The following is a 22,482-nucleotide window of genomic DNA, read 5'->3' on the forward strand; positions in this document are numbered from 1 at the left end:
TTTTGGGTGAATAATCTGCAGATTGTAGATTATTCTCTATTCATGTATTCTCTATTCAGCCATTTTTGTTTCTGTCAGCTTTGCGTTTTTGAGTGTTTGGCACCATCTTGTGATTATATAATGTGCAGTTTAGTGTATACTCCATTCAGCCATTTTTGTTTTTGTCAGCTTTGCTTCATTGACTGTTTGGCTCCACCTTGTGACTGAATAATGCGCAGGTTAGCATATGCTCTATTCAGCCATTTTCATTTCTGTCAGCTTTGCATTTTTGCTTGTTTGGCTCCATCTTGTGATTATATAATGTGGAGGTTAGTGTTTACTCCATTCAGTTCTTTTCGTTTATGTCAGCTTTGTGTTGTTCACTGTTTGGCACCATCTTGTGTCTAAATAATGAGCAGGTTAGTGTATGCTTCATTCAGCCATTCACATTTTGGTTAGCTTTGTGTTGTTGACTGTTTGACACCATCTTTTGACTGAATAATATGTAGGTTAGTGTATGCTCCGTTCAGCCATTTTTTGTTTCTGTCAGCTTTGTGTTTTTGGCTGTTTGGCTCCATCTTGTGACTAAATAATGTGCAGTTTAGTGTAAGCTTCATTTGGCCATTATTGTTTCTGTTGACAGAACAGAAAATAGGTGACGGAGTATAACACTGCAATAAATTGCACAATAATCAGACACCAGATGGTGCCAAACTGTCGAAAAAGCAGAGACAGAAACAAAAATGGCTAAATGAAGCCTGTGAGTTATTCAGACACAAATGGCGTTAAACTGTCAACAACACACATCTGACAGAAATGAAACTGGCTGAATAAAGCCAGTACTGATCCATGTAATAGATATTCACAAGACCAAACATTGTGAAACTTGGCATTACAGACAAGCAGATACATATGAATGTGGATGTAAATTCATGAATGTGAACGTATTCACTGACGGTAAAGGTGATTAAAAGTTCCTAGATAAGCTTGAGTTATTTAGAGGTTGTAAACTGGAAATAACATACCTTGGAATGTCACAACTGACCAATCAGAATCAAGTACTCCAGACTGCTACGTGATAATCTGTGTTAACAACTGGCTGGATGCACATCATCCCTTACAAATCACTCAACCCCAACCCTGTCAAACTGGTTTCTCAAACACCACAGCGAGTTTAATAAACTAAAAATGGTCTCTGCAGTATTTCCAGATCTAAATCCAGCAGGGCGCCTATGGGATGCGTTTGGAGGTTCACATCACGAACGATCAGCCGACAAACCACAGGATGAAAAAAAAAAAAATCCCAATAAAAGTCAGCATGCACCATGCTTGCAATCCATTTCTTCCGTGCTGCTGTGGATAGCGGAGCGAAATGGGATATTAAATCCAGCTCCATCACATGCAGTTGTTCATAAAAGACTGAAAGCTGTCAAAAGCATGCGTCGGGGGATTGTTCTCAGATAAAATGCTTTGTGTAAAACATGCCGACACCTGTGCAGTATTCAGACATAATACCCAGCATAGCGAGCGGAGCGTATGCTACACAACAAAAAAGCCTGAGATGTGAAACGCTGCCTGTGAATGTTTGGCCGGCGCTGTGCTCTTCTGTTATTGCGTTTGCTCTCTCTGTGTGTGTGTGTGTGCTGTCAGACAAGGCCTCGTACCCTCTCAGACGGCCGACAGGTGGCCTGTCATGGGCTCCCGTATGTGCCGCAGACAGCAGAATGAGCTCGCATCTGTCTGAATAAACTTTTACCACAAGAAGATCAAGAACCATCATGAAAAATAATAGAGGTGATTACATGTACGCTGAATAGTTTTCTTTCATCAAGCTTTTAAACCTGATAAAAGGCTTTCCTTTATGCATCTTGTGTCACAATAATGTATACAGTTGAATTCTAAAGTTTTTTCTTTTTCAAATATTTCCCAAATGATGTTTAACAGAGAAAAGCATTTTTCACAGTATTTCGTATAATATTTTTTCTTCTGACCAAGCCTCGGCTCGCCCATTGGCATTTCTGTGTCGAGTTTGCATGTTCTCCCCATGTTAGCATGGGTTTCCTTCTGGTGCTCCGGTTTCCCCCACAAGTCCAAAGAAATGCAGTGAGTATATTGTAAGATTAGACAGGAGACATAAACATTTTTGTGGACCATAAAACAAGTCAGAAGTGTCAATTTCTGTATATATATACAGGGCTTTACATTAACACCTGCCAAATGTGGGTAGATTTCTGCTCTGGCGGGTTAGACAGACACCTCCACTAGCCACTTTGGCTGGTTGGAAATCTGCTACAAAGTGCAGACATCCCAAGCCTCCCAGAGGTTGTGTGAGTATCCCACAAATGCATAGAGACTCCGGGATGGCCGCAAATGAATGATAATCTCCTGGAAATTATCCCGCCTGGTTCTTAAATAAGTCACACACACCCCCCTCTCCACCGCATCTCTCCCAGCTTTCAGACACGCCGCTCCCTAACTCAACTACAATTTTAAATGTGTGCATATACAATATATTTTCCCAACAAGAAAAGTGTGGCTTGTGAAAATGGTGAGTGGCTAGTAATGTTGGAAATCTAATAGGCACAGTGGCTGGTGACCAAAAAAGTTTATGTCAAGCCCTGATTGTATGTATTTATCATGATGGTAGGGTTTCTGCAGATTACATCAAGTAAAATTTAAGACTAAGACCTTTTAACACCATTCTAAATGAAATTTCTGACTTTAACAGCATTTTTCCTCAAATGCTAAGGATGCTTTATTAATGGCCTGGTTGTGCCACAGGAAAAGCACTTTTTTTTTACCTGCCCTATCTGAAAAAAAAAAAAAGTATTTCTTAACCATATTTTAAATAATGTGTCAAAACAAGCATTTTTTTTCAATATATATTTTTAAAAAGTTGTTTTAAAAATTATAAGAAATTATTATAAATACATTTACATGGACATTGTAAATTTAAGATGCAATTAAAACAATTTAAGACCTACAAAACATTTTGAATTTAAGGCCTAAAATTTTTGAGTAAATTTAAGACATTGTAAGACTCCACATAGATACAATTTAGTGAAAATTTGGAATCTGATGATTCAAAGAAAACATAAAAATACTGACAAATGTTTGAGTTATTGAATATATTTCTATCAGAAAGACTTTAGGAGGCAGATAAATGTTTGAACATTTATTGTGAATTGTTTGGAAGGACATCCGCTGCGTAAAACATTTGCTGGAATAGTTAGCAGTGGCGACCTCTGGAATAGAGAGACTAAGCCGAAGGAAAATGATTGAATGAAAATATATTTAGACGAGAGTTTTAGCAAATATATGGATGGAACATGAGCTTTACTTAATAGTCTATTGATTCTGGGCACATCAAATCATATATCAAATTAACAGTTATGACCCAAGCAATGTATTCTTGGATTTTGCATAAGATATACCCCTGCAGCATAAGTTTCAGGGATCTGGGATCACAAATAATGTTATAATTATTATTATACAAAGGAAGTTGAGTCTTGCTTAAAGCTATACATTTTGTGATAGTGTGTCATTAAAAAAATATTTAAGCAGTATTTTGCCTTTCATATCAATAAAATATTTGACAAAACATTTTCTAAAACATTGCCGCATAAGAAGTTTCCTCCAATTATTTTTCTTCATTGTTGTTCATGACATCTCTTTAAATCAATTTCATTTCAATCAATTTAGCTTAAAACGAGACAAAAGAAGAAAGAATAATCATTCTTTATTGTATAAGCTTTTTTTAGCAGTGTTTTTACGTAATATACTTTTTTTTTTAAGGAACCGTGTTTCCTCACTATTCTTTTCATTAAAGAAATCTTAATTGTGTTTTAAACACAATTTAATTAATTTGTCACATAGAGGTAACAGAGAAAAAACACTGAAACTCTGAAAATAAATCTAATTATTTCTTCATAGTTTTGTCTTGCTTTGAGAACTGAATGCTTTAATAATGAATTACGTTAAAAACATGTTGTTAGAGAACCTAAATCTGGTGACACTGAAATAATGACTAAAGTCTCAAAGTAGTCAGCTCAAGTAAAAATAACTCTTGATGACAAACTTTATAAAGTGTAGAATCTTCAAGTCTACAGTCGATTTACTGCAATTTAGTTGAGAGAATTCTAAACATAGATTTCTATCAGCGTATGCAAACCGGCAGCGCAAGTCTGAGCTACGACTCAGACCACTGTTCATATTTTTGCAATGCCACAGAGCCCTATCTGATTAGTTTATATAATATTAGACCTATGTTAATTTATATAAAGGCGGCAGGCCTTTTTTACATAGATCTACCAACTACCTGTGAAGTTATTTTAATGACAAATGTCGTGAGTGCAATATTAGAAGTCGAGATCACATTTATGTAATAGTCTACAGCATGCAAATCTCTTTGCTTGCGCACAGATTTTCCCTGCTTGTGCATAATTCTTGTACAGCACTCCCCTCAAATATACGCTGCTCAAGTGCAGATCTTCTTGTGCGCTCTCAAATAAACTCTGCGGAGCGTTTTAGTGCGTTTATGTAATGAGTATGTCTCCAACATTTATTAGATTGCTAGGAATATTTATAAATGTCTCCAACAGACCTACAGAGTGGTAATAATGCATCCTGAAGTTAAGTAAAATGGCTATACGTCATGTTTGCTGGCCTCACGAATTACGCACATGTCAGTCAGTCAGTTAGTCAGTCAGCACGTCACCTTAAAGGGCTAAACAAATGACACACAGCACTACTACGGTTACAGAAAAGTTTGCGTTGTTATAATTCATCTACCTTTTAATACGATTTAGTGCGATTATTACCTGCTATAAAAAAAAATTTAAAAAAACACGACTGAATGTTTTGAATGAAAAGCTGTAGTCGTGGCGGGGTTAATTTTGGCCTGGCGCCCTGCCATTAAAGAATGAATGTAGCGGAAACCAAATGTAACCCTCCCTAGCTGGGTACAAACAAAACTATATAGGAGCCCTGGTATCCCAGCGGAAGTTCTTCCAGCCTCCACCACGGCGACTGAAGCTCTGCACAAGACTCTTGGCCAGCGGAGAAATTAAAATGGTCGTGCCCAACTGAGTCTGGTTCTCTCAAGGTTTTTTTTTCAGGTGAAGTTTTTTTTCCCTCTCCGCTGTCACCACTGCCTCGCATGGTTCAGGATTGGTAGAGCAACGCATCGATGAATTTGCTCTTCAGTGTTTGAACTCTCAGTAATGATTAAATCACACTGAACTGAGCTAAACTGAACTGAACTTAAACACTAAAAACTGAACTACACTGTTCCAGTTACTATGACCATTTATGTGAAGCTGCTTTGACACAATCTACATTGTAAAAGCGCTATACAAATAAAGCTGAATTGAATTGAATTGAAAAGTAATATGAAATAACTGGTCCTTTCCCTAAAAAAATTATAGCAGTATGTACTACAATGAACTTTTATTTAGCGCGGTGCCTCCAAATGTAAAAACCTTTACTTCCCAAATTGAGAAATATAAAGAACACTGACAATAAAAGTGCTATCTAACCTTCAGGTTTATTCAAATAAAAAAAATAATAATATAAATAAAATGAATAGATAAATAAATAAAATTAAGCTCAAATTAGTGTATAAATACAAAGTATATAAATATATATATATATATATATATATATATATATATATATATATATATATATATAACCCACAAATTCAATCCAAATGTCCTTCCAATCGACAGGATGAAAACTAATTCACGAGTCACTTCACTCTCCGCTCTCGGCAGGGAAAACAGAACACATCACAATCCTGTTCCTTTTCGAACACTCCTTTTTCAGTTTTTTGCTCGTCCACTCCTGCACTCCTCACTTCCCCACGAGAGCCTTTTCTTTTTCTTCCTCCGCTCTCTCTCTCCTTTTTTTTCGTTCCTCCCTCATTTTACATTAATGTCCTGCACCAATGCAAGTACATACAAACATGCTTAACAGTTCGTTAAAGCTTAAATATATACACATTTTCTTTTACTAGAACACAAAGAATAAATCAAAATAAAGAGAAAATAATAATCAAAACATATTTACAAAAAAAGAAAATAAAAATAAACTTGCTCTCTTCCCTGATTGTTGTCTTCTTTATTTATTAATCAGATTTATCAAGGGCTACACCATGATATATATATATATATATATATATATATATATATATATATATATATATATATATATATATATATATATATATATATATATATACTACTCACAAGACAACTTTTCAATTTAGCTCAAGATTTAGTCTCGTGAGATCTCATTGCCCAAGATCTCATCACACCCCTAATTAGCCAGCACATATTTGTCGGTTCTCAAAAATGTATCCCTGTGCACATTTTCCCAAAGAGCCTGTGTTGCAACCCAATTATTCCTTACTTAATTTGAGGTACAGCTCAAAGGTCATTTTCACACTATAAGCGAGTCTATTTGGTATTCATTCAGAAGGCTTCTATCTCCCCGTGAGCCCATTAATTCCGGCTTAACCGAATTTGTCGTGTGGTCAATCTGACACCTGCGTCGCTCCATCAGAAACCGCCGAGATAAGACAGATCAGCAGTCGGTCCGGCCCGACTGATGCATGTTCACATCCGCCGTCCTGACAAATTACACTCGCAGTCAGTCAATATCTCTGAGAGCCATTCAACATAATGCAAAATTCATGACGGCGGAAATATGCTATACATAGAGCCAGAACGGAGGAGGAGGTCAGTTATGATTTCATGTCAGGACAGAGATTCCCTGACTATCCCATCCTGAAAAGCCCATTCAGTAAAATTTACATTATTGAATAGGGGAAAAGCAGATGCGAATGCTTTAGTGTGTCTGCAAAAAAAAAAAAAAAAAAAAAACTCTCTCGGGGATACATTATTGAGCCGCTCTGAAGTGAAAGATTTACCTTCAGATTCGTTTTTGTATCCGTGTCCCATGATACCGGGCTGCTTAGGCAGCGCTTTGTTCTGTCTGATGTGATTCTGTGAATGGAGTTAACAGACATTTGTCTATCCTGATGGGAATTGTTACTTCAAAATCACAGTTAAATGGACCGGAGGGACCATCTTATCTCACGCCTTTGTAATGGAATGGAAGTTTTACAGTGTTGTCGGAGGGGAGAGTGTCGAACGGGGCCGTAATAATAATGACTTCTTTCACAAATGGGTGCGTGTCGTTTTTTTGTCGTCTGGTTATTAAGCTGGAATTACTAGCTGTTCATCCTCTGGGGTTATTAATGATCTGGCACTGATGTACTTGATGTTTTTTGGGTGCATCTTTATGTAAGTCTGCAACACCTTGGTTTCCTCTAGAAAAATACTCACAATAGGTCACACTTTATTTTGATGGTGTAGAAGTCCATTCTATTGGCCCAACAATTGAATCCCATGAATGGTCGAAGGTTAAATGCATGTAAGCCTTTTCTAGTGCTTCTTAAAAGATTTATTTAGTTATTAGAATTTATTTATATTTGTTTTTCAGCTCTGAATTTAATCTGACTCCAATTTTAAGTGACTGTCAAATTTAGACTGTATTTCTAATTATAAGAACGGATCACATTCATCATTTATGACTCAATTTAGAGTTTTGATCTATATCTGATCCCTTGCTCTTAGGCCCTGTTTACACTAGTGCGTTTTAGTTTTAAAACAGCATTTTAGATCAAAAACGATCTGCATCCACACTAGCGTTTCACAGCGTCCACACTACGCCACCAAAAACGTATATCACGTGACCATTCGCGCACTCTGGGCATGCAGCTCTAGTATAAACAGAAAGCATGCATCTCGCTCGGCATTTGGTTATTGTTAGACAACAAACGCGGCTGAACAATGAACATGATGGCAAAGAAAGCAAGAAAGGTCGTTTTGTGGACAGACGAAGAGGTCGAGTTGTTACTAAACGTAACAAATGAATAACTGCACAATGACGCCTAAAACAGACAATAGTGCAAACAACGCTCCCATTTCTGTGCCCATGTTGTTGTTTTCAGTACTGTCTTCCGGTAGCATTAAAGTCATGTGTTATAGTCATGTGATAGGAACTTGACGAATAAGGGAAGGATACGCAATGACACAAAAGCCCCAATCAGGTAGCGAATCTCAGCAGTCCCGCCTGTCTCCGTTGTCCCTCATTAACACTGAAACGGAGCAGCAGTGTTTTAGAATGAAAACGGCCTCTCCAGCATTTTCAAAACGTTCTGTTTTCGGCGTTTAGGAACTCCGGCATAGTGTGGACGGATGGCGTAACCGTAGCAAAACTTATGCGTTTTACAACGAAAACACATTAGTTTAAACGGGGCCTTAAGGTATTAGTTCATTAGGGAACAAACGCCGCACAGAGACACTCTGAAGTTAGTCAGAGGATGTAGGGTTAACTAATGCTCAAATAGTCTGGTTGCAAACTGCTCACTCATCCTAAAAAAGTAGGTGATTTAGCCATTTCCATCCAACTTGCTATTATCAGCTGTTGGGTTCTATCTTCTTTAAGAGAAAGTGATGCGGGAGATCGCATTGGACTCTGGGATAAAAACAAAACAAGAAGTAAACAATGCTCAGCGAGTGACTCATGTTGTTGTGCACAGATAACCTGTAAAACTGATCTTAAACTGATATTTTTCTGTTCCCAGTGTGGTAAGAAAGTTTAATCTTTGTTTTTGGATCACTGTCGTGAAGTTTGAATAGTCTGTTTGAGATCACTAAGTGAAGTTAGCACCTAAGCGCCTAACATACATATACAGTTGAAGTCAGAATTATTAGCCCCCTTTGATTTTTAATTTCTTTTTTAAATATTTCCCAAATTATGTTTAACAGAGCAAGGAAATTTTCAAAGTACGTCTGATAATATTTTAACTTCTGGAAAAAATCATACTTGTTTTATTTCGGTTACAATAAAAGCAGTTTTTAAATTTTTTTAAAGCCATTTTAAGGACTAAATTATTAGCCCCTTTAAGCTATATTTTTTCCTGATAGTCTAAAGAACAAGCCATCATTATACAATAACTTGCCTAGTTAGCCTAACCTGCATAGTTACCCCAATTAACCTAGTTAAGCCTTTAAATGTCACTTTAAGCTGTATAGAAGTGTCTTGAAAAATATCTAGTAAAATATTATTTACTGTCATCATGACAAAGATAAAAGTAATCTGTTATTAGAAATAAGTTATTAAGACTATTATGCTTAGAAATGTGTTGAAGAAATCTCTCCATTAAACAGAAATTGGGCAAAAAAAATAAACAGGGGCACTAATAATTCAGGGAGGCTAATAATTCTGACTTCAACTGTATACACTAGATATCGCCTAGGAACCCTGAGCATACGTCAATAGCGCCGCCATATTGGTACAGTGCTCCCAGGACAAGTGTCATTCAACCGCACTAGTGTAGACAGTGTTATTACGTGAAGATGCTGGACTTTAGCGATGTCTACGGGTGTTGTAACGAGCAAAGAATACTAAGCACAAAGGCAGAACATTTCATAGGTAAGATTCAGTTTTTTTACGTTTTTGTATGTCATGAACGTTTGTGCTAATCAGGTAACGCTATTGATGATAATCAGTCACTTACTGCATTCACCATGAGGCAAGTAGTACCAACTCACACTAAACACTCGGCTTTTGCTAGTTTTGTTTAATAAAATCAGCAAACAATGCAAAAGAAATGTGACAACGAGATGCTGCGCTGCCAGAACCTTGTATTACTGTCGACTAGTGAATGAGTCGTTCATCGTGAATCGCTCCCTCCGTCAGTATGAGAAGTGAAAGCAGTAGAGGGGGATTAGATCAAATTTAACAAAGAGGGTGGATAGTACATTATACACACAAACACAAGCTTTTTGTCAGGAATGCCTGTGTGGTCACTTAACAATCAATGTAGAAAAGTTATGTAAAATTATAAGTTTCATAATTTAAAAAAAAAATGGCATACTGATCTCCGGTAAAACTCCCGATCATAGATATATGTGTATTTCTCTGGCTCTGGATGGCCACAATCCTCTACTGCACCTTGTTCCCGCATTCATTTCAAAGGAGCGCTACCCTGTACTAAAATGGCGGCTCTTTTGACGCATTCCTTCCAATAGACCACAACAGGGTAGTCGACATCTAATGTATATATCTAAGAGCGCCTAATGTGATTATTAGCTGATTAATGCTAAACTACACTCTTTTTTGTTTTATGCATTTAGTGATGATTGTCTGGGGATTTTTTCTGTTGCATTAGGGAGTCTTTTGTGTTTAGGTAACTATTTTAGAAGCTCATATGCTCTGAATATGGTTATGTTTAGTTATTACACTGTAATGTTGATTATACTGGGATGTGTTAGCTTTCAAACGAATTAGCTTTAATTAATTTGTAATATTTTGTTTGTTTTGTTTCTATGTTAGCAGTTTGACCTCATCATACTGAAAAAAAAAACAGCTTAAACCAGTTGGCTGGTTTTAGCTGGTTGACAAGGCTGGTTTTAGAGGTGTTTTGGCCATTTCCAGGCTGAGTTTTGCAGGTCTGCTACTCAGACTAGAACGTTTACTGTATTATTACATAACAATTCTTGTGGTTCTGTCTCATGAAATTCCATAACAGTTCTCAGAATGAAGTCACATGCATTGCTCTGGTGTTAGTTCATCACAGACTTCAACAGAGAGTAAAATCATGATGCTTCAGTGGGTCTCGTCCATCAAATCTAAGCTTTAATTCTATTTTCTATTGGATTCAAGTCAGGGGATTTGCTGGGCCATTCTACAGCTTGATTTTCTTTCTCTGAAAGCGTTTGAGAGTTTACTTGGCTGTGTTTTGGATCATTGCCTTGCTGAAATGTCCACCTTTCATCTTTGTCCTCTGCTAATGTAGATGTTGGACTGAAGCAGCTGAGACTTACACTGAGGAATTGCAGAGGGTTGCTGAAGAACTACTGAGAGATTTCAGCTGCTGTCTGGGCTTTCACTGCCAAACTACACTTCTCTTTCTTCATGTGTTCAATACTTGTTCGCTGCGTCATTTCATTTTATTACACAGTACTTTATTTTTAAACTAATTTGTTTTGTTTTCTTTGCATATATGCATATCTTTGGTTGTTACCAAAATTCAGTGAAAGTCAACATCACCTTTAGAAATATGTTTTCTGGGATGTGTTCAATACTAATTTCTCCCACTGTATACAAGCAAACAATGATTCTCCGGCATTTTTAAAACATTTTAAACAGGGAGAGAAGACAATTATTGACTACATTCATTCATTAATTTTCCTTCAACTTAGTCTCTATTTCAGAGGTCGCCGCAGAGGAATGAACCGCCAACTATTCCAGCATATGTTTTACTTGTGGATACCCTTCCAACCTCAACTTAGAATTGGAAAACACCATACAAACACAATCATATACGGCTAATTTAGTTTATTCAATTCTCCTATAGCGCATGTGTTTGGACTGTGGGGGAAACTGGAGCACCTGAAGGAAACTTACGCCAATACGAGGAGAACATGCAACTTCCAGAAATTCCAACTGGCCCAGCCGGGACTTGACCTTCTTGCTAACCACTGAGCTACCCTGTTAGGACTGCATGCACTATCATATTAAAAGCAAATCAAAATTATGCTTAACAACAGCCTCTTGCCTGTGCCAATAGAATAGTGGAAAGTGCACCGACACATGCACTCCGGTGTTCACGATGACACGAGATTGATTCCTGCCTTGAAGTCCTATGCCAGTCCTTCCCCTCGCTCTGCTCCTCACATTTTCCTGTCAATTCTCTCCACTGTCCTGTCAAATCAAGGTGAAAACCTCTAATAATTAATTATTAAGAAAAACAGCCTCTTTGCAGTAGCAGTATCAATATTAATAACATTTTTGCTAGCATATGGTTCTTGACGTCAAACCAGGACCGATGCAAATGTTCTTTTTGTGGTCAACAGTTTGACTGCTCTATGAATCATTATAAGCCACATGCGGAGTCCTATTATCATTTTAACACGTTCAGCTTCCATTACAGCATAATGTTGCTGCTTGAGAGAAAGATCTGCAATGTTACAAAGTCACTCCAGTAGGAGTTATTCTCAGCAGCGCATTCATTTCTGAATCAACTTAATGAAACAATCTTACATATTGTGCCCTTAAGTATGATCATTAAGAAACTGTGTAATGTTCCTGAGGTGAGCGTTGACGTCAAACCAGGACAGAGAAGACTTTATTTCTGTCTATTTTTCCTCAGGAATCAGTACACGTGTTTTCATTTAGAGTTATTTGGGCTTTAAGGAGGACAGATGCGCATGTGACAACAATGAAGAAAGACTTACAGGACTCCAGCTCAAGGAAGGACAAATCACAGATGCTCCACTCACATCTACTACAGATACAGATGAAGAACGCAGAAATGAAAGGAAGACCTAAAGGAACAAAAGGAGTCCTTCATCTTGGATTTTTCATTTTCCGTAACACTCAAAATCACACTTTTTCAATAGGCACACTCACACTCGATAAATCACAATCAGTTCTTCAGTGCTATCACACACACACATACACACAAAAAAATGTTTGATCTCTTTTTGACTGGAAAGTGTTGGAAAGTTGCACAATAAAAATACAAGATATTTTGTATGAAGGTAAAAAAAAACAAATAAATAAAAGAGGAGCCCTCCCGGCCAGCATTTCAACAGTGATTCAACGTTGAATCAACGTCAGGTCTATGGTTGGATCAACGTTGAATTACCTTTCGATTTTGGAAAAAAATTTTGGCGTCTCTGGACTCTTGAGTAAGTTACATCTCTAAAAGCAAAAACAACAACAATAGTGAAACGACAGCAGATCACTTTGTAATAATAACACTAATTATACAGCGTATATAAAAAAGATATTGTTTTATAACGTTGCTCAGTAACTTTAAACTGCGTTTGGAGTTTATCGCTTTGAATTTGTCATAAAAACGCTCATTTAGACTAACGTTAAACATGTGACATTACCTCGAGGTTAGCTGCTGCGTCACCGGAGCGCTAACAATACTAAAAACCAAACTGGAAAGTTTTAAATGCTTCAAAATTCGAAACACTACACCTCAAAAGTCACGTTTAAGATAAACTGTGTGTAAATCAAAATCGGGGGTAAATAAAACATTAAAGCATCGAAAAACACGCTTACCTCTCAATTCTGCTGCACTGCAGGTCAGGTGTTCATAATTAAGTGAAGCGCTGCGCGTGCGCAGAGTCCTCCGATGATACCATGGTAACCAAACATGTTGAATATTGGGTGAAGCCGTGACGTTAATTCAACATACAGATCATGATAAAAAAATGTCAACGTTGATTTGTACAAGGATTTCTGTAACTTTTTTCAACCATTTATCATGCAACATTGTTTCAACATTAAAGCAACAACTGACGTATTTTCAATCACATTTCACCGTTGAAGCCCTGTCATATGCAGGCTGTTTTTCAACCGTTCAACATTAAACGTTCTATCAACATTATTTCAACGTTCAAAACACATCTGACCTTATGAAGGACCGTTGAAGGTCGGTCGTGTGCCGGCTGGGCTGTTTTGGGGAAATAAAAATACAAACCTGTCACAAATAAGCAAGCCTGTTTTTATGTGATGGGACAAATGCTTAAAACACAGTCAACAAGGCAACCCGTTTGAAAAGTGTTCTGTATTGGGCTTTCAAAAAACAGTTTTCATTCCTTCAACCATTTTCTGTCCCATTCAAAAAAAGTGTCCTACTCAGGCCCGGATTGGCTAATCGGGAGAACCGGGAGAATTCCCGGTGGGCCGGTGTGTTTATTGGCCACGAGGGCCGGTGTCCCTAGCTGCTTGCACTCTCAGCAGTTGCACTTTTTTAAATTAATTTGTTTATTTGACCATAACTTCACTCTTTTTAAATTATTATTTTGCCGCTCTTTTTATTTATTTTCTCACAGCCCTGTGATCAAAATGCAGCCCGCAGGTTAATGATGATCATTATTAACCTGCGGGCTGCTCCCCCTTCCACCCCAAACAGCGGCAACTTAGTGAATATTAATTAATATTAATGAATTTTACACCTGCTCAATGAAAATCAGGTGATTCACTACATTAATAAATCTGACATAACTTGATCAGAAATTTAAAATGGGGAGAAAAAGAGTAGGGTACAAAAAGAGTAGACATCAATAGGAGCAGATAACATTACAATGATTAACAGCGCCATCGTGGTCTAGTGGTTAGCATGTTATGCATTGATGCAGCCGTCCCGAGTTCAAACCTCACCAGAGAATAATATGTTTTTTTTTTCATTTTCAGTGTTAAGACAGAAAATACTGTTTGGGTTACTTATGTAGGGATACATATTTTTTTTTGTGTGACGACTGTTACAAAGGACTGGATATCTATAAAGAATTAATGTTGTCATATTTATGAAAAACTTTTGAAGTTCTGAAGCAGCTGTGTCCTTGAAAAAGACGTGTTAGTGTCATTTGAAACTGAATTGGAAATTACGTTATTTTATTATAGTCAGTCGTCGACTGAGGTGGGCCGGTCTAAGGCTTGAAACTCCAGAGCTAAAAAGGAGTCCCACTCCGGCCCTGGTCCTACTGTCCTGATACTGTACGTTATTCAAAAACTAACAGCATACATGTGGTCAATTGAAGAAAAATGTTATTGTCATCAAACATGTTGACATCTTGATCTGTCATCTGGCAACTTTTAACCTTAAAAAGTTGAAAAAAGTGAACATTTGAACTGTTTAAACGAACAATATCACACGAGTAGCAGTGTGATGTGGCTGTATATCAGCTCTAGTGGGGAGGTGTGTGTTGGCTCAAGGCTGCAGACCGAGTGCTTTGGGCCCCGTTTACACTGTCAGGTCTTGATGCCCAATTTTGATTTGTTGCCTATATCTGATTTTTTTTTTTTCTGTTTGTCCGTTTACGCATTCTTTTAATTGTGACCCATATCCAGAGGTTAAAAGAGTACTAAAAATTTGTACTCAATTAAAAGTACTGTTACCGTGCTGATATTATACTCAATTACAAGTAATAGTACTGGTGTTAAAATGTACTTATTACATACGTTAAACCGAGCTCCTGACTCTCTGTGGTTATTAAAAATCTCATGGCACTTCTTCTCGTAAAGGCCCTTAAGGATCATGGCCTCCCAATCATTCCCATCCACCAAATTGGCTCTTCACTCCACCAATAGCTGGTGTGTGGTGAGCGAACTGGCGCTGTTGTCCTGTGGATGCCGTCGCATGGACCGTCAAAATAGAGCCCTTAATGTCTAAAAAAGAATGGAAGTGAATGAGACCGGAAGCCAAAAGAACCAAAAAGATTCAAATGGCTGCGCCCGCTCGTCAGCAAAGAATAAGGTGAATAAAACAAACCTATAATGTTTAAAATGTGTTAAGAAAATCCATTAAGCAAAATGTTTTTTTTTTTTTTTTTAATTAAGAATTGTAACAGGAGGGCAAATAATTCTGACGAAATGAGTGTTTTGGGACGTTCTCCGTGTCGTGAACCCTCGCTGACCGTGATGAATCTCGGTCACCCTTGATCATGCGTGTGAATGTGCACACGGGCCCACAGGAGCTTTCAGGAGGAGACCTTCTGCTAAATTACTCTCAAATTAAATCATAATTACAACCAATGGACTCCCCGAGCGCAGGGACATTGCAGAGATTAAACAGATATTTCAGACAGAGGAGACAAGGGCGAAACACATATAATCACTTGAATTAGATTCAATTATTAAAGGCATGTATTATTTATGAATGCATATAAGGCATGGTCAGCTTTTCCTCGTCTGTGAGCACGTGTGGAGAATTAGAAAATAACTCAGATAATTTTTTTTCTATTATTTAAAATGATGCATGACATATTTTTGCACTAATTGTTGAATATTTCAACAATACATTTCTTCCTCTTTATTTAATTGCATCTATTTATATTTGTCCATTCTGCCAAACAGTCTATTCTATTCTACTCTATATTGAAAGACATGTTATATTTAGCTATATTTGTTATGATAATATAATATAATATAATATAATATAATATAATATAATATAATATAATATAGGGGTAGGGCGAAGCAGTAGGTAGTGCTGTCGCCTCACAGCAAGAAAGTCGCTGGTTCGAGCCTCGGCTGGTCAGTTGGTGTTTCTGTGTGGAGTTTGCATGTTCTCCCTGTGTTTGCGTGGGTTTCCTCCGGGTGCTCAGGTTTCCCCCACAGTCCAAAGACATGCGGTGCAGGTGAATTGAGTAGGCTAAATTGTCCGGAGTGTTTGAGTGTGTAGGGATGTTTCCCAGAGATGGGTTGCAGCTGGAAGGGCATCCGCTGCGTAAAACATATGCTGGATAAGTTGGCAATTCATTCTGCTGTGATGACCCCAGATTAATAAAGGGACTAAGCCAAAAAGAAAATGAATGAATGTATTTATATTTACATTTATTTATTTGCTTGTTTGTTTGAACACAAAAGAAGATATTTTGAAGAATGTTGGAAACCTGTAACCATTGACAACAAAACCTATTAAAGTCAATGGCTACCAGATTCCAACATTTCAACAAAAATATTATTATAATTACAAAGCACATTTATTATAGAGTAAATAAATGATTTCAAAATGTTTACTCACCATTTACTTGTTCCAAACCAGTTTGAGAACAAAAACAGTTTTGTTTATTTATCTTAAATCATTTTAAATAATTATATATAATTAATTAATTAACCTTTTTATTTATTTATGTTGAAATTTATTTATTTTCTTGCTTACTTATGTTTGAACTTGTTTATTCATTTGTTTTGATTATTTATTTGATATACTTTAAATAATTGTATTTAATAATTTATTTACATTGAAATGTATTTTTTTATTTATTTGCTTGTTTGTTTCTTGATTTATTTATGTTTATTTATTTTATATAATTTACATAATTGTATTTATATTAAAATTTTATTTATTTGCTTGTTTGAAAACAAAAGAAGATATTTTGAAGAATGTTGGAAACCTGTAACCATTGACAACAAACCCTATTAAAGTCAATGGCTACCAGATTCCAACATTTCAACAAAAATATTATTATAATTATAATGCACATTTATTATAGAGTAAATAAATGATTTCAAAATGTTTACTCACCATTTACTTGTTCCAAACCAGTTTGAGAACAAAAACAGTTTTGTTTATTTATCCTTAATCATTTTAAATAATTATATATAATTAATTAATTAACCTTTTTATTTATTTATGTTTAAATTTATTTATTTGCTTGTTTATTTATGTTTGAACTTGTTTACTTATTTGTTTTGAGTATTTATTTTATATAATTTAAATAATTGTATTTAATAATTTATTTACATTGAAATGTATTTTTTAATTTATTTTCTTGTTTGTTACTTGATTCATTTATGTTTAAATGTATTTATTTATTTTGTCTATTTATTTTATATAATTTACATAATTGTATTTATTTATATTTAAATTTTATTAATTTGCTTGTTTGTTTGAAAACAAAAGATATTATGAAGAATGTTGAAAACCTGTAACCATTTACAACAAACACTATGGAAGTCAATGGCTTCCTGATTCCAACAAACCAACAAAAAAATATTATTATAATTACAAAGCACATTTATTATAGAGTAAATAAATGATTTCAAAATATTTATTCATCAGTTTTTTTTTCATTTAAATTATTTTATACAATAGTATTTAATTGTATTTATTTATTTATATTTACATTTATATTTGAATTTATTTATTTGCTTGTTAGTTTATTTATTTATTTATTTATTTATTCTTACATTTATTTATTTGATGTTTTATTTATTTTATAATATTTATTATATAAATATTATATATATATATTATATATATATATATATTTATTTATTTATATTTACATTTATTTATATTTAAATGTATTTATCTGCTTGTTAGTTTGCTTATTTATTTATTTATGCTTAAATTTATTTGCGTATTTTTTGTTTTATTTATTATATATATATATATATATATATATATATATATATATATATATATATATATATATATATAATTGTATTTATTAATTTATATTTACATTTACTAACTTTTTCTTATTTATGTATTTATTTATTTGCCTGTTTGTTTGAACACAAAAGAAGATATTTTGAAGAATGTTGAAAACCTGAAACCACTGACCACAAAACTATATAAGTTATTGGTTACCAATTTCCAACATGCTTTAAAATATTTTCATCAACAGAACGACAACAAAAATTCTAAACATTAATTTGTCACAAGTAAAGGTGAGTAAACATTCATTCATTTATTCATTCATTCATTCATTTTCCTTCAGCTTAGACTCTATTTCAGAGGCTGCCACAGCGGAATAAACCGGCCACTATTCCAGCCTATGTTTTATGCAGCAGATGCCCTTCCAGACGCAACCAGGTATGGGAAACATCCATACACACTTACTCACAGACTCGTACACTACGGCCAATTTAGTTTATCCAACTCCCCTATAGCGCATGTGTTTGGACTGTGGGGGAAACCAGAATTGAGGAAACCCACACCAACACAGGGAGAACATGCAAACTCCACACAGAAACGCCAACTGGCCCAGCCTGGACTCGAATTAGTGACCTTCTTGCTGTGAGGAAACAGTGCAAACCACTGAGCCACTGTTCCACCCTGGTGAGTAAACAACATTTATATGAACACATTTGCATTGCATAACCAGCTCCATAAGTTTGGCATTTATGATAAATTAACTGACACACAGATTGCATTGCCTTTTTTTAACAAATATAGCAACATCTCCCTGCTGTCTTCATCTAGTGCATTGGAAACAACTGAGAAACCGACACAAACACAGCAGCACACACACATTCAGTCTTATTCAGCTCAACCCTGCAAAGACAAGAGCAAATTACAGCGTTTATTTTGGTCCTGAATCTCAGAGGTCTCAAAAAACGCAAGCTGAGACACGTTCCTGTCTCATTTACAGCCATTTACTCTACAACAAACCCTTGAGCGCTCTAATCTAGGATGCTACACTTCCAGAACAATCCTCCACGTTTGTGCGTTTTGAAGAATGAGTCTTTTTGGAAGGCACGTTTGTAGCGTCGCTGAGGATTGCAGATCATCCATCAGGGAAGCTGCAGAATTCCCCTCAGGCGTCCCGTCCAGGAGTCCCGCAAAACCTGAGCTCTCATCAGAAAAGAACCAGCTCAGCCTGCTCCCATTGAGACCACTTATCCAGTAGGGCACACTGAAAAAATGGTTCATTGGATTTACAAATTTTCTTAAGGTAAAGGTGAGGTAACTAACTAACTAACTAACTAACTAACTAACTAACTAACTTTTTATTTATTTCATTTTTTTCATATTTAATTTTTTTTTCGTATTTGTTTTTATTACTGATTTTTTTTTATTTTTTATTTAGTTTTTTATTTATTATATGACAAATTTATTATTTAAATATTAAATTAATATAAATATTATATTAATTTAAATATTATTAATATTAATATACAATATTAATATTTATTTTTACATTTTTATTTATTTACTTATTTATAATATATAAATATATTATACAACAGTTCTGTCAGGATTTTAAATCTGATTGGCTGATAGCCTTGCGATATTTTGCCAGTAACATCACACAAACCCCTCTTCACCATTGTGTATTCCTCCGCCCACATACAGTCTGCCGCATAAAAAGTCCTTATGCTTAGAAGCTTATAACAGTCTGATTTCTAACTACAGCAGATCAAATCATGAGTAAACAGGTAAGCACACCTGCCAATAGTCCCGTTTTTTCATGGGAGTATCCCGTATTTCAGACTAATCTCTCTTTTTTATTTCTTCCTGATAACTCCCTTAATTTCACCCCCCTTTTTAGTACAGTCTGCAAACACCCCCGGGTCGCCAACTTTGATACAGTACCCGATCGCAGCGGCCACCCAAAACCCGCAGCATCCTATACCGGTTCTCAACAACCCCTTCCCCAGTCTCCCGGATTTTCAGAGGCATGTTGGCAGGTATGCTAATAAGTGATATTCTCGATCTCTCGACCTCTAAGTCGATCTCCCTCTTCTGTATGTTGTAGTGCTGTATTTATACCGATTCGCTCGCATATCAGGAATGTGTGTCTGCATGTGTTAAGCGTTTTTCTTATCGCAAACACAACAGCAGTCTGGTAGTGAATGCATTGCTTTTTTTGTTAATTATTGTGAGATCTTGATTGCAACAAAGAAACAATGTAGACTGCAAAGCCTGATTTATACTTCTGCGTCAAGTGACCGGCGTAACCCACGGCGCAGGCAACGCGCGTGGCTGTGCATTTATACTTCTGCGCGCTGTCTCTGTTGGTCTGCATTAACACTTCCGAAACGCTAGTTGGCAGTAAGGTGTAAATGTGTCTCTGTGTCGAGTTTCTTCGCTGCTTTCTTGCTTCTCCTGAACACTTCCGGGATGTACAAGTGACTCAAACTTGCTCATTTTGAGGCAGGATCTGGCGGACGTGCAACAACTTTAACTATGAGGTAAACACAAAACAAAACTTTCCATCCGGAGCTCCTTCACGGGACTTCACACTTGTAAACAATTGCTCGCGCCATTCGCGCGGCTCTCGGTCCCGCCCAGACTTGTCGGCGCTAGCAAGCCGACCAATGACAGAGCTTACGCTACGCGTCGTTGCGACGTGTAGTTACATTTTTTGAGAGGTGCACGTCGACGGCCAATTTGGTAAATCGTTAATTTTGACCTCTAAAAAAAGTCATGTGAAATATAAACTAATGGCAATATAACACAATGAAACCTTGACCCATTTGCTCATGCTCATTGAGCAAACTCATACTCGACACACAAAAAGTGAAATGAATGAGGAAGCATGTGGACATAACACAAAATTTAAATCAAGTAATTTTAGCATGTCAACGTCAAATTTATATATTATATATATTTATAATATAGAAATATATTTTCCCAACAACAAAATTGTGGCTAGTGGCTGGTAATTTTTTGTGGCTAGTGGCTGGTAATTAAAAGTTAATGTAAAGCCCTGTGTGTGTGTGTGTGTGTGTGTGTGTGTGTGTGTGTGTGTGTGTGTGTGTGTGTGTATATATATATATATATATATATATATATATATATATATATATATATATATATATATATATATATTTATATATGCCCAACAGATTAACAATACTATATATATATATATATATAGTATTATTGTTAATTCATTTTTTTTGTTCTGTTTGTTCTCTTATTTGTTTATTTATTTAATTGTCATTTTAATTGATTTAAAAATTTATAATTTAATTGTTTTATTTGTTAATTTTTATTTTATTTATTTCATTTTTTATCCACTTATTATATATTTTTTGTTCTGTTGGGCACAAAAGAAAACATTTTGAAGAATGTTGGAAACCTGTAACCATCAACAACAAACACTATGAAATTCAATGGTTACCACTAAAACTTCTAACATTGTATCAGAAAAACAGAGAACCAGCTCAGCATGCTCCCATCGAGACCACTTATCCAGCACGGCACACTGAACAAAAAAAAAAAACAATAATGTAAGTGGTTGCAAACATTTATATGGGATGAATTTAAAACAAATGAAGTTGACAAATGAAGCTGATTTTGATCAATTTGTTTAAATTCAGCCCATAAAAATGTTTGCAACCAGTTACCCTAAAATCATTTAATAAATCCCATTAATCATTTTTTTTGTCCTGCTATCAAAAGTCTTTAGTCACCACGCACGCACGCACGCACGCACGCACGCACGCACACACACACACACACACACAGAGATAGAGATAGGTAGGGCACGCTTTAGAAGGAGCTATTTTTGTGCCGCTCTGGTTGTTTGTTATCGTCGGACACTTTCTGTTATGCAACATTTGTAAGATGTGAATTATGCATCCTGGCACTTTTAATAAATGATTGCGCATGCTAATGTCGTTCTGTGCGAATTGTATGAATTGTATTACACTGGAAAAGGTGCAAACATCACCACTATAAGTCTGGGGTCATGTTAGTCTCGCATAATCAGACTGTCAGCAGAAAGTCTTGTGCACTTTGCAGATTTTCTTGTTCTTTTTTGGGGGCCGAGAAACGCAGGCGGAGAACATCTGATCATCATGCAGAGCAAATCTTCTCCCCGATAGCAAAATTTGCCTTTACTCTGCAAAAAAAAGCTTTCTTATTTAGATTGTCTTGTTTCCAGTCCAAATATCTAAAATACCTAAAGGGCACCTATGATGAAAATCAACTTTTGTAAGCTGTTTGGACTTAACTGTATGTAGGTATGGTGTGTCCACTGTCATTATGGAGTGATAGAAAAAAAACAAGTCTGTCTTTTAAAAAATCCTGTTGTTAAAATAGGACCCAAATCCCGAGAGGGGTATAAACAGAGGTCGGAGCCAGCTCCAAGTGGGTGAAACTCAAGTGGGCTGTACCATTCCTGTCTACATTGGGATGTGAAAATAAGGGAATTGCCCTCATATTTC

At 35.9% G+C, this 22,482-nt stretch overlaps 1 protein-coding gene across 1 annotated transcript in view; it reads right to left on the reverse strand.

Moving 5' to 3' along the window:
• The window catches only part of slc12a5a (solute carrier family 12 member 5a), a 2,560,186-nt gene that overhangs the window by 2,376,548 nt on the left and 161,156 nt on the right, over positions 1–22,482 (reverse strand). The gene's annotated exons all lie outside the window — the stretch shown is intronic.

The sequence above is a fragment of the Danio rerio genome, chromosome 6, assembly GCF_052040795.2.
Source record: "Danio rerio strain M-AB ecotype USA chromosome 6, GRCz13ab, whole genome shotgun sequence".
Lineage (NCBI taxonomy): Eukaryota > Metazoa > Chordata > Actinopteri > Cypriniformes > Danionidae > Danio > Danio rerio.